Source organism: Orcinus orca, chromosome 10 (assembly GCF_937001465.1).
Source record: "Orcinus orca chromosome 10, mOrcOrc1.1, whole genome shotgun sequence".
NCBI lineage: Eukaryota > Metazoa > Chordata > Mammalia > Artiodactyla > Delphinidae > Orcinus > Orcinus orca.
This window is the reverse complement of record NC_064568.1, coordinates 90,118,766-90,129,654: the sequence shown is the minus strand read 5'-3', so window position 1 is coordinate 90,129,654 and position 10,889 is coordinate 90,118,766.

Genomic DNA, 10,889 nt, shown 5'->3' with positions numbered 1-10,889 from the left:
TTGCCAACAGGGGGTTGTTTCTTAGATCCTTTGTGGGTTTCCCCCCAGTCCTACAAATAACAGTGATAATAGGCCTGTGAAATCCAGAGGCATTTTCTGACTTTGTAGGAAACAGCTGGGCAGATGTCTCAACAATATTTGACCACCAGCCTGGGAAACACTGAAACGGCTGAAGTCGGCCTGTCCTGGCTCTTTTAGAACACCCCTTAGTACCCTCAGAGCTTCTTCTTCTCCCAGCTTCCTCCTGGTGACTCTCTGCACCCCCCAGAACCATCCCCTGGAAAGTCTATACACATGTGTCCCCAGCCAATCACCTGCCACACTGGGGAGAGAGGTCCTTCATGAATAACTTAGCCTAGACTTAAGGTGTTATGCCATCTGGGCACTGGCTCTTTAATAAGCACCTCAAATCCAAAGGAACGAATCTGGTGGTACTGTTTTGGGCACCAGTGACAGGCTGCTGGGAAACATTCTGCGGCAACACCAACCCCAAGCATGTCTACATCCCGCCTGCCTGCGTTAGGAAGCCTCTGCACTCTCACTCTTGTGAGGCACTTTGAGTACTCTAGCACTTAAGAATAACAAAATAAAAATAAATACAGTCTGTACATGTTTTATTTGTCCTCTTCCTCTATCAGCTATTTCTTAAATCAAGTCATCTTTTTTCTAATGATAGGAGTTGGAAAACAGTGTCAATATTTCTGCAGTGGAAATCCTAGAAGCTCACCAAACCAGCCGACCTGTACGTACCACGCCGCCATAACCACACACAGGAAAAATTTGTCAAAGCAAGCCAGAAAAGCAGCCCATTGGGTCACTTTGCAGTGGCCACTAAGGGCATCTGGTTGGTCTCTCTGAGCATGAATGTTCCCTACTGTGACATAGTCTATATTTTTGTTTCATGAATTTCTTTTTTTATCTATTTAATACAAATGAAACATCACCTGATTGTTCTCTCATTAAATGCAGCATTAGACTTCCCCACTAACTCTGCAAATTATTTTTTTCAGCGGTATGTGGAAGCTGGCAGAGTAAGCGATCTGTTATTTGTCCTGTTGTGGTGGCTTATGAAGAAAAAAGCATGACAATTATAAGAGCAATGTTTTGGGCACTTAAGGTTGATGTCATAACTAATTTCAAAAGTCCTTCTGATCACAATCTCCTCTCCTACCTTCTGCCAGACCTTTTGGGTCCTGTTAAGAGCCTCTAAAATCATGGGAAGAGTGTTCAAAGTAATTTAAGAAAACAAACTTTACACCTTGCAAAAATAGTTCACTGGGAATTATTGGTGTCAATTCGCAACCCCAGCAGACTGCCTGGTGTGAATTTCACCTGCCACTTGTCAGTATCCCAAGGCCTGATTCAGGACAGCCCCGGGAGTCAACAGGAGACTTGTGGTAATATAATTAGAAAGGGACCCTTTGTCCCACTAGTATTTTTCTATTTCTTCCTTGCCCTCTGTAGAATGGGCTCCAAGCCTAAAAATGTTACTTCTTAGAAGAAGCCCAACAAGCAACAGGCAAAGGCATTCTTGTCTGTGATGCAAAGCAAGCCCAAGCTGCTCATTCTTACTGCGATAAAAACAAACCAACATGTAAACAAAATACATTACGAGGCGTTATGAGGTCATGGGTGGAAGATTGCATCTTAGAGGCTGCTTCTGTCACGTGATTGGCAGGTGCTTGAACACATCAGTTCTGTTAACCAGTCCTGCTGTGTGCCCTGCTCTCCCCCTTTTTCCCTGGGTGAGACGTCAAAGGAGGCCTCTGCTCCTCCAGGTGTGAAACCAGCACAATGATAATCTCACATGTTCGGTACATCTGTGAGGGTTGGCCTCACAGTCATGCTACTGTCTACGTCTGTGTCACTTTCCCTGCCTGCGCCCGCAAAACCCACATGGAAATCTGCAAGGGGAATTTACGTTTCTTTCTCTGTCTTGATCACAGCCTCTTTTCCTAATTCCCACTGCTGACACTGTCTCTCTAGTTCTACTCACTTCCATCTGGCTGCCAATTCCTTCCCACAAAGCCAGATGGAATTACAACCCAACACTGCACAGTTTGAATGTGGATTCCCTATTTGTCCTATACATCCTATCTGTACTTTGATAAAATGGGAATCTTTGAACATCATAAAATGATGATTATTTGGAGTGTTACAGGTTCAAAGGTCAAAAAGAAATACAGGAGAGAGAATCTTATCCTGTTTCTTTTTTAAATTGTATGTTTCCAGTCAATCTGATAGGATTACATAGTGAAATTTTACAAGAAGTAATTTTGCCTCTATTGCCTGCTAATCTGGAAAAAATGGGGAATGATAGTGCTATGATGCAATGAATTAGCTCAGTCTTAACAATTTCCTGCTACAACTGCTTTGTTAGGTAAATGATATCCTCAAATGCTTTAAGGATTAGAAAACCCAGTGCTGGAGGGACAAAACAGATCCGTCAAACAACGTCAACCCTGTCAACCATTTTCCTTACCTTTGCATCTGAAGGGAATTGAATTAAGTATTAATTTCGTGACGACTTTCTTAAAGCTAGGATCAAATCATTGCTCTTCAAAAAACTTAGAGAAGTAATACATTTAACAACATAATATTTAGAGGTAGGTTTACCTGGTAGTATTTACAGGCTGATCAATGAAGCTTTAGACTGATGTAGGTTCAAATCCCAGCTCTTCTACTCACCAGCTGTATGAACTTGGACAGATTAGAAAGCCTTGGTTTCCTCGTCTGAAAAAGAGGAATGAGCATTTTTGTGAGATTTGTGGCACTGTGTATATAAAAGAGACTTAGCATAAACAGTAGAGTTTCTGACTTGGGATCAGATCCTGGCATTGTTGCTTACGAGTTATGTAACCTTGACCTTGCTATGTAAATATTATAGCATCATTATAGCTCAAGTGGTGCTATGATACGCGTCTTACAAGGCTACTGTAGAATTAAATGAGACTGTATTAAAGGGGTCAGCAAACTTTTTATAGAAGTGTAAGATAGTAAATAGTTTAGGCTTTGCAGGCCATGTGGTCTTTGTCACAACTACTCAGCTCCGTCCTGGTCACACAAAAGCAGCCACAGGTCATGCTGAAATGAATGAGTACGGCTGTGTTCCCATAAAATTTTACTCACAAAAACAGGTCATGAGCCAGATTTTGTCCATAGGCCATAATTTGCCAATTCCTGCTCTAGGAGATAATCAATACATGATCAAACTCTAGTAAGAAACACAATCTTTTTAATTCATGTAATTGATCATAGATGAGACAGAAAGAGAAAGAATTGAAGATGCAATCTTTCCCTAGACATCTATATGTTTTTACATAATTACTCCATGTTAGATATCCATATGAATTCTATGAACAATAATAGTGCAATAAACAATAGAGATACATGCATTCCAATGTTCATTGCAGCACTATTTTAAAAATAAATTTATTTATTTATTTATTTATGGCTGCACTGGGTCTTCGTTGCTGCGCACAGGCTTTCTCTAGTTGTGGTGAACGGGGGCTACTCTTCATTGAGGTGCGCGGGCTTCTCATTGCGGTGGCTTGTCTTTGTTGCAGAGCACGGGCTCTAGGCATGCTGGCTGCAGTAACTGTGGCACACAGGCTCAGTAGTTGTGACACATGGGCTTAGTTGCTCCGAGGCAAGTGGGATCTTCCTGGACCAGGGCTCGAATCCATGTCCCCTGAATTGGCAGGCAGATTCTTAACCACTACGCCACCAGGGAAGTTCCTGCAGCACTATTTACAACAGCCAAGGCATGGAAGCAAACTAAATGTCCACTGACAGATGAATGGATAAAGAAGATGTGATATATAATATTCCATTGTTATATATATATATGTGTGTGTGTGTGTGTGTATATATATATATATATATATATATATATAAAAAACAATGGAATATTACTCAGCCATAAAAAAGAATGAAATATTGCCTTTTGCAGAAACATGGATGGACATAGAGATTATCATACTAAGTGAAGTAAGTCAGACAGAGAAAGACAAATATCATATGGTATCACTTATATGTGGAATCTTAAAAAATGATACAAATGAACTTATTTACAAAAAAAACAGACTCACAGATACAGAAAATAAACTTATGGTTATCAAAGGGGAAAGGTGGGGAGAGGGATAAATTAAGAGTTTGGGATTAATAGATACACACCACTATATATAAAGTACACAATAAGGCTTCACTGTATATAGCATGGGGAACTATATTCAATATCTTGTAATAACCTATAATGGAAATAATCTGAAAAAGAATATATCTATAATCAGCTCAGTGCTTTCTGACTGTTTGGAGGGGTGGGATAGGGAGGGTGGGAGGGAGGGAGACGCAAGAGGGAAGAGATATGGGGACATATGTATATGTATAACTGATTTACTTTGCTATAAAGCAGAAACTAACACACCATTGTAAAGCAATTATACCCCAATAAAGATGTTAAAAAAAAAAGAATATATCTATACCTATATCTATATACCACTGAATAACTTTTCTGTACACCAGAAACTAGCACTATATTATAAATCAACTAAACTTCAATTAAAAAATGATTTAAAAATATGTTAATAGGCTGAGGCCAAATAAAGGGAGGTCATGTGGGTCGTTATAATGTATTTTTAGCCTTCATCCTGAGAGAAATGGAGACCTGCCATAGGGCTTTAAGCAGGACAGTGGCAGGATGAGATTTGTGTTCCAGAAGACACAGTGGCTACAGTGTGGAGAATGGACCTGTTAGGACTCTATTGCATGGTCCAGGCGTGACGTAATGGTGGTGGAGACAGGATTGGTCGTAGGAAGGGTGGGGAAGAGTGAATGGATTGGAGAAATATTTAGAAGGTGCAATTGACATTAATAATAGATTGGTTTCTGAGAACTGGAAGGCATGGGAAAGACTGGAGTGAAAAGAGGATAACAGTCTGGGAGAAGATAAGGAGTGGATAGAGGGTCACATCATCTACTGAACTAGGGAAGAAGAACAGGTATGATTTAGGGACAAGAAGCTTCCGTTTTGCACATGTGTTGGGTGGACCCATGACATATCCAGCTGGAGAGAGCTCTTTCCATGCCTCCTCAGCTGCCCATCTCCTGCCAGCCTCCTCTGACCTGCTTCCCTCCTCTTTCCTTGTCCTCTTTCCCTCCTGAGTTTAAGGTCTCCCAACCTCAGGCCTTCAACTCCCATCAGAGGAAAAAAATAAAAATAAAAACATACTTATGAGAAGGATTGATAATGGAATTCTCCCTAGAGAAGATATTTAACAATTTCATATCAGAGTCTGAAGCCTCTGCTTCTATTTGATGGTATCCACTGGTCTCAAATGTTTCCACAATGATGATTAGTTATTATGGTTCATCTTATATCTGCTGATTAAAAGTGGTCTCCAGTGGGCTCTTTCTCAGAAGACAGCAAGAAACTCACTGAAAGATGAATTCTAACTTCTTTCCTTAGAACCACCCGGGATTCTACTGACCCTGGTAGATGTATCACCATATTTCCATTAGATTGATGATTTTTACACAGTGTTTAGTTATGGAACCCTTTGTCTAAGGACAGGTTCCCTAGAAACAGAAGCTGAGATGGAGATTCTTGCACAAGTGAGTTGTGGAGGACGTGCTCCTGGAGAAGAGGAGAGGGGCAAGCAGGATAGGGCAGGATGGAAATGCTGAACAAGGATGTGGTCTCAGCTGGAGCCCAGCTTCAGCCTGATCCCCAGGGAGCCAGGGAGCCAATCTACACTACAGACTCAATTACCTGCTAGGCAAGGGGTCAGCCTTTTGTATCCCATCAGGTGGTCTTTGGCTGAGGGCGGCTGAGTGGGGTTGTAACCTCCAGGCAGCCCCATGCTGAGGGCAATTCTTTGGACAAGAGGGCAGTGGTGGGTCACAAGCAGCCAATGTTCACAGCAGCTGGGGGATGGGTGCAGCAGACCTGGGAAAGGTAATCTAGACGGGGAACTAATGGCTTTCTTCAAACAAAATCTTACCTGGACATCTAATAGATGTAAAGGAAAACACACAAACACACACACACACACACACACACACACACACACACAAACACGTGGTGCATGGCACCTTCACAGAAAAACTTTTGACTCCTCATAACCCCCAGAAGGAGAGAAAGCTCACCAGTTTCTATGAGAAATTTACAGGAGTAAATAGTAAATATTGTGTTTAAATATTTAATGTTTAAAAATGTTAGAAAAGTAACCAAATTAGATGATCATCATCATCTCAAAAAGGTATAAAGAGTTTAAAGTACACTTTTTTTTTTTTTTTTTTTTTTTTTGCGGTACACGGGCCTCTCACTGCTGTGGCCTCTCCCGTAGCGGAGCACAGGCTCCGGACGCGCAGGCTCAGCGGCCATGGCTCACGGGCCCAGCCGCTCCGCAGCATGTGGGATCCTCCCAGACCAGGGCACAAACCCGCGTCCCCTGCATCGGCAGGCGGACTCTCAACCACTGCGCCACCAGGGAAGCCCTAAAGCACACTTTAAAAGCCCTATGAATGAAAGAAGAAAGAACAGCAAAAATAAATATACATTTTACAAGGAGATACAAAAAAAGAAAAAGAAAAAAGAAAGAGTATGACTAGCTCAATTACTAGACCCAATCCACATTGGGTACAGATTTGCTGAATTGAATGGAATTGAATTGATTATCCCTCCAAAACATCATATACTGAATGTTTTAACTTTTCCAATTCATATGTTGAAGTCTTAACCTCCAGTACCTCAGAATGTGACCTTATTTGGAGACAGTCCTCTACAGAGATAATCAAGTTAAAATGAGGTCATTAGCGGGAACACTAATCCAGTATTACTGGTATCCTTATAAAGGGGAAATTTGAACATAGACACATAAAAGGAAAACAATATGAAGACACTGGGCGAAGATAGTTATCTACAAGCCAAGGAGAGAGGCCTGGAATAGCTCCTTCCCTCACAGCCCTCAGAAGGAACGGAGCCTGCCAACACCTTGATCTTGGACTCAGCCTCAAGAACTGTGAGATAATAAATTTCTGTTGTTTAAGCCACCCAGTCTGTGGTACTTTGTTAAGGCAGTCCCAGGAGACCAATATATATGCCAAGGAATATGTTTGGGGCAAACACTGAGGAAGCGGTTCACAAGGCTTGCCTGTTTGATTATAAGGAAAATAAGAGTTGCTATCTTACTGTTTGATTGCAAAGTGAAATAAAGTCATCATAGAATAGTAAAAGTTATAGTAAACAACAAAAGCCTAAGAACACTGGAACACCATGCAAGGAAAAAATAGGCGGAAACGGAATTGTACTTTGAAACGTCAGTGTTCCACATGACAAATCGGGAGAATCAAGATTTAACGAAGAAAGTGTGGGGTTGATTAGTATAATAAATTACGTACAATTAACAGATATGTCGAATCACTGAACTTAATACATATTTTCTAGTGTAATGAGTCATAAAAAATATCAATCAAATAAGGCACAAAAAAATTTCTTCATTCAAACAACAGCAACAAAAGAGATTCTACGTACCACATTCCCAAAGTAAAAAAGAGTGCAACTTGAAATAATGAACAAAAGCAGAATTGATTAAAATTTTAAATTAATTTCTTAACTAATAACCTACATCAGAGAAGAAATCTGCTATACAATTCCAATATAATTTAAACTACATATTTATATTGTGTAATACCCACATATGATCACGATATATAAAGTTTATATATGGCCGTCACAAAATTATGTAAATGCGAGTAAATGCATCAAAATAAACATAGTTGTCTTTGGGTTGTGGGACTCAGCCCTAAATTTCCTTATTTAATGAATTTTCTAAATTATCTGTTTTTTAAAAAGAAAGAAAATCATCAAGAAAAACTAGAAAAAGGAGACCTAATAAACTAAGCACAAATAAAGAAGGCAAAAGCTATAGAATCAATAACAGGAGGTTCTTGGACAATTTTTTTAAAGTGTTAATCATTGAAATAAAAGAAAGACCCGGATTAGTAACATTCTGTGCAAGAAAAAAGCTATCACAATTCAAACCCAAACTTTTTATTTCACTAAAATGGAGGACTATTATTTTCAACTGTACGTTAAACTTGATAACCAAAACAAAACGGACGACTTTTCAAAAATATAAAATATAAAAGCTAACAGAACTCTCAGAAATACAAGTTCTCATTTTGATCGGTGTAGCGTCCTGAAGAATATCTCATCAGGCTTTCTGAGAACATCTTTAAAGTACCTGTTATTCTACCCTTGAGTGAAAAATTAATAACAGGTGATTTATTATAACAGACTTATTATAGTAGAGAAAAAAAACCCAACAGAATTAAGCAGAAAAAAATAGGAAAAGCTGTTACAATATAATGAAAAGAAAGGAGGAGAAAAGGCACCTGGCCCTCACCCTGCTAAATTTGCAGAGCTTTCAAATAACAAATAATTTTGTCACATATTGTTTCAAAAACTGAGAAAAACAGTATGTTTCAGAACTGACTTTATAAGTTAAACATGGATTTGTGTCCCAAACCTGAAGCCAATATCAAAGAAGAAAATTGTAATTATCAGCATAGATGCAAAGGAAGAAAGGGGAAAGGGGAGAGAAAGAGGAGGGGAAAAGGTGGGAGGAAGTGCGGAAGCAGGAAGGGAAAAAAATGAGATCATCTAACAAACATCTAAATACAAATGATTGCTGATGACCAAGTTAGGTTTATTCTAGGAATGCAAGGGTAATATAACACATAAAACATGATCAAGACAATCATTATATTAACAGAAAAGAGTAAAGATCATATAATTATATGAATAGGTAAAAAGAAAGTATTTGATTAAGTACAAACCATTTTCTTGATTAAAACTCTAAGAATTTTTCTTTCTTAATTTGATAAAGAGTGTATACTTGGGACTTCCCCAGTGGTCCAGTGGTTAAGACCCCGACTTCCAATGCAGGGGCCGCAGGTTCAATCCCTGGTCAGGGAACTAAGATCCCCTACGCCTGCGAGGTACGACCAAAAAAAAGAGTGCATACTTAAAACTGATAGTAGCTATCACACTTAGCACAGAACTTAGCATTAGAAATGTTCGGCTTCAAAATAGGAGTATATCAAATTTCCCTTTGTCATTAGTCCTACTAAATATTGTACTAGAAAAGTCATCCATTGTTATTCTAAATAAAAGAGATGCAAATATAGACAAAGGAAAAAATAATATATGACTTTTTACAAAATATTATAAATGAGTTTCACGAAGAAGCAGGTTATAAGATCCATGCGTCTTAACTGAATTGCCGTAAATTAGTGACATACCTTAAAAAGCAGCCAGTGAAGTAGATGTATTAGATGTTTGTTCTAGAAACCAGAAAACAATGATAATCAAAAAGAATAGAAATCAGGAAAAGAGTCACTATTCATGAATATTATTGGGACCAAGAATTATACCAGGGCTTCCCTGGTGGCGCAGTGGTTGAGAGTCCGTCTGCCGATGCAGGGGATGCGTGTTCGTGCCCGGTCCGGGAGGATCCCACATGCAGCGGAGCGGCTGGGCCCGTAAGCCATGGCCGCTGAGCCTGCGCATCCGGAGCCTGTGCTCCGCAACAGGAGAGGCCACAGCAGTGAGAAGCCCGCGTACCGCAAAAAAAAAAAAAAATTATACCATTTACTACCTTATGTTATACAATGAAATAAAGCTTACTTTAAAAACTAGAAGTTATTAAGAGTACTACAGCTTATGGATGGTTTGTCATCACTGTTGTCAATCAAAGGTGTCAAAAGAGATCAACAAGTATATGAGAAAATACAGCAAAACAATGTGGACAAAAGTCACGGGCTTACCATTCATTATGGCAATCAAAATTTAGTAACTCTAGGATCCACCTTTTAAATTAGCTAAAATTGATTTATATCGTAAAAATCCAATACATTGGGACTGCATACAGACAGCTGTACTAACAGCTATTAAGTGGCATGTCTTTCCAGAAAGCAATTTGACAACATTTAAAAGCATTATTAAACTGTTTTGCATGTTGACAAAATAGTCAGAACTTGGAGATCTACTCTCACTCCCCACAAAACTCCAAATTTTAGGAATAATAATTTATATAAGAATGCTCATGGCAGCAGTTTAATAGCAAGATATTACAAACAGCCCAAATGCTCAACTACGGGTAGATGCTTAAGGAGATGCCAGTAAATACTGTGCAGAGTGCTTGCTTTCTCTCTCATACCCCCTCTCAGCGAATGACAGCAACACCCACACACGAACCCCACAGAGAAGCCCAAGACTTCTTTCTTTACCGTATTCCAGCCCTTCTGCCATCTATTAGCTTCCTAACTGGTCTCAGCCTCCAGTATCACACTCCTTCAGCTCATTTTCCGCAATGGTGCCAGAGTGCTAATTCTGAAACTCGAATCTACTTAAAAATCCTTTAGTGCCCATCCCTGTCTCCCCAACTGCCCATCAAAATAAAATCCAAACAGCGTGACATCCAAAGTTCTCCAAGACCTGACTCTACCTTCCAGTTTATTTCTTCACCCTGCCCCCCCAACCCCTACACACACACATCCTGTCCTCTAACCATTTGGACCATTTTCAGTTCAACAAGTGCATCACACTGTTGACAACCTACAATGCCTTTGCCTTTGCCTGGAATGCTCTCCCCTCCCCTCTTGTCCTCCTGACACACACACCTTATCTTTCGACCTTAACTGAAGCTTCACTTCCTTATAAGTCCTTCCTCATATAGCAGGGGTGAAATGCATGCCCTTCATCTCAGATATGCAAAAATGTACTCCTACATTTATTTTCTCTCACTTATATTATTCCTGCCCATGATAGGGGCAGTGCCAAAATGTAATTCGGTCTCTTTGGGTTGAAAACTGTTGCTTTCAGG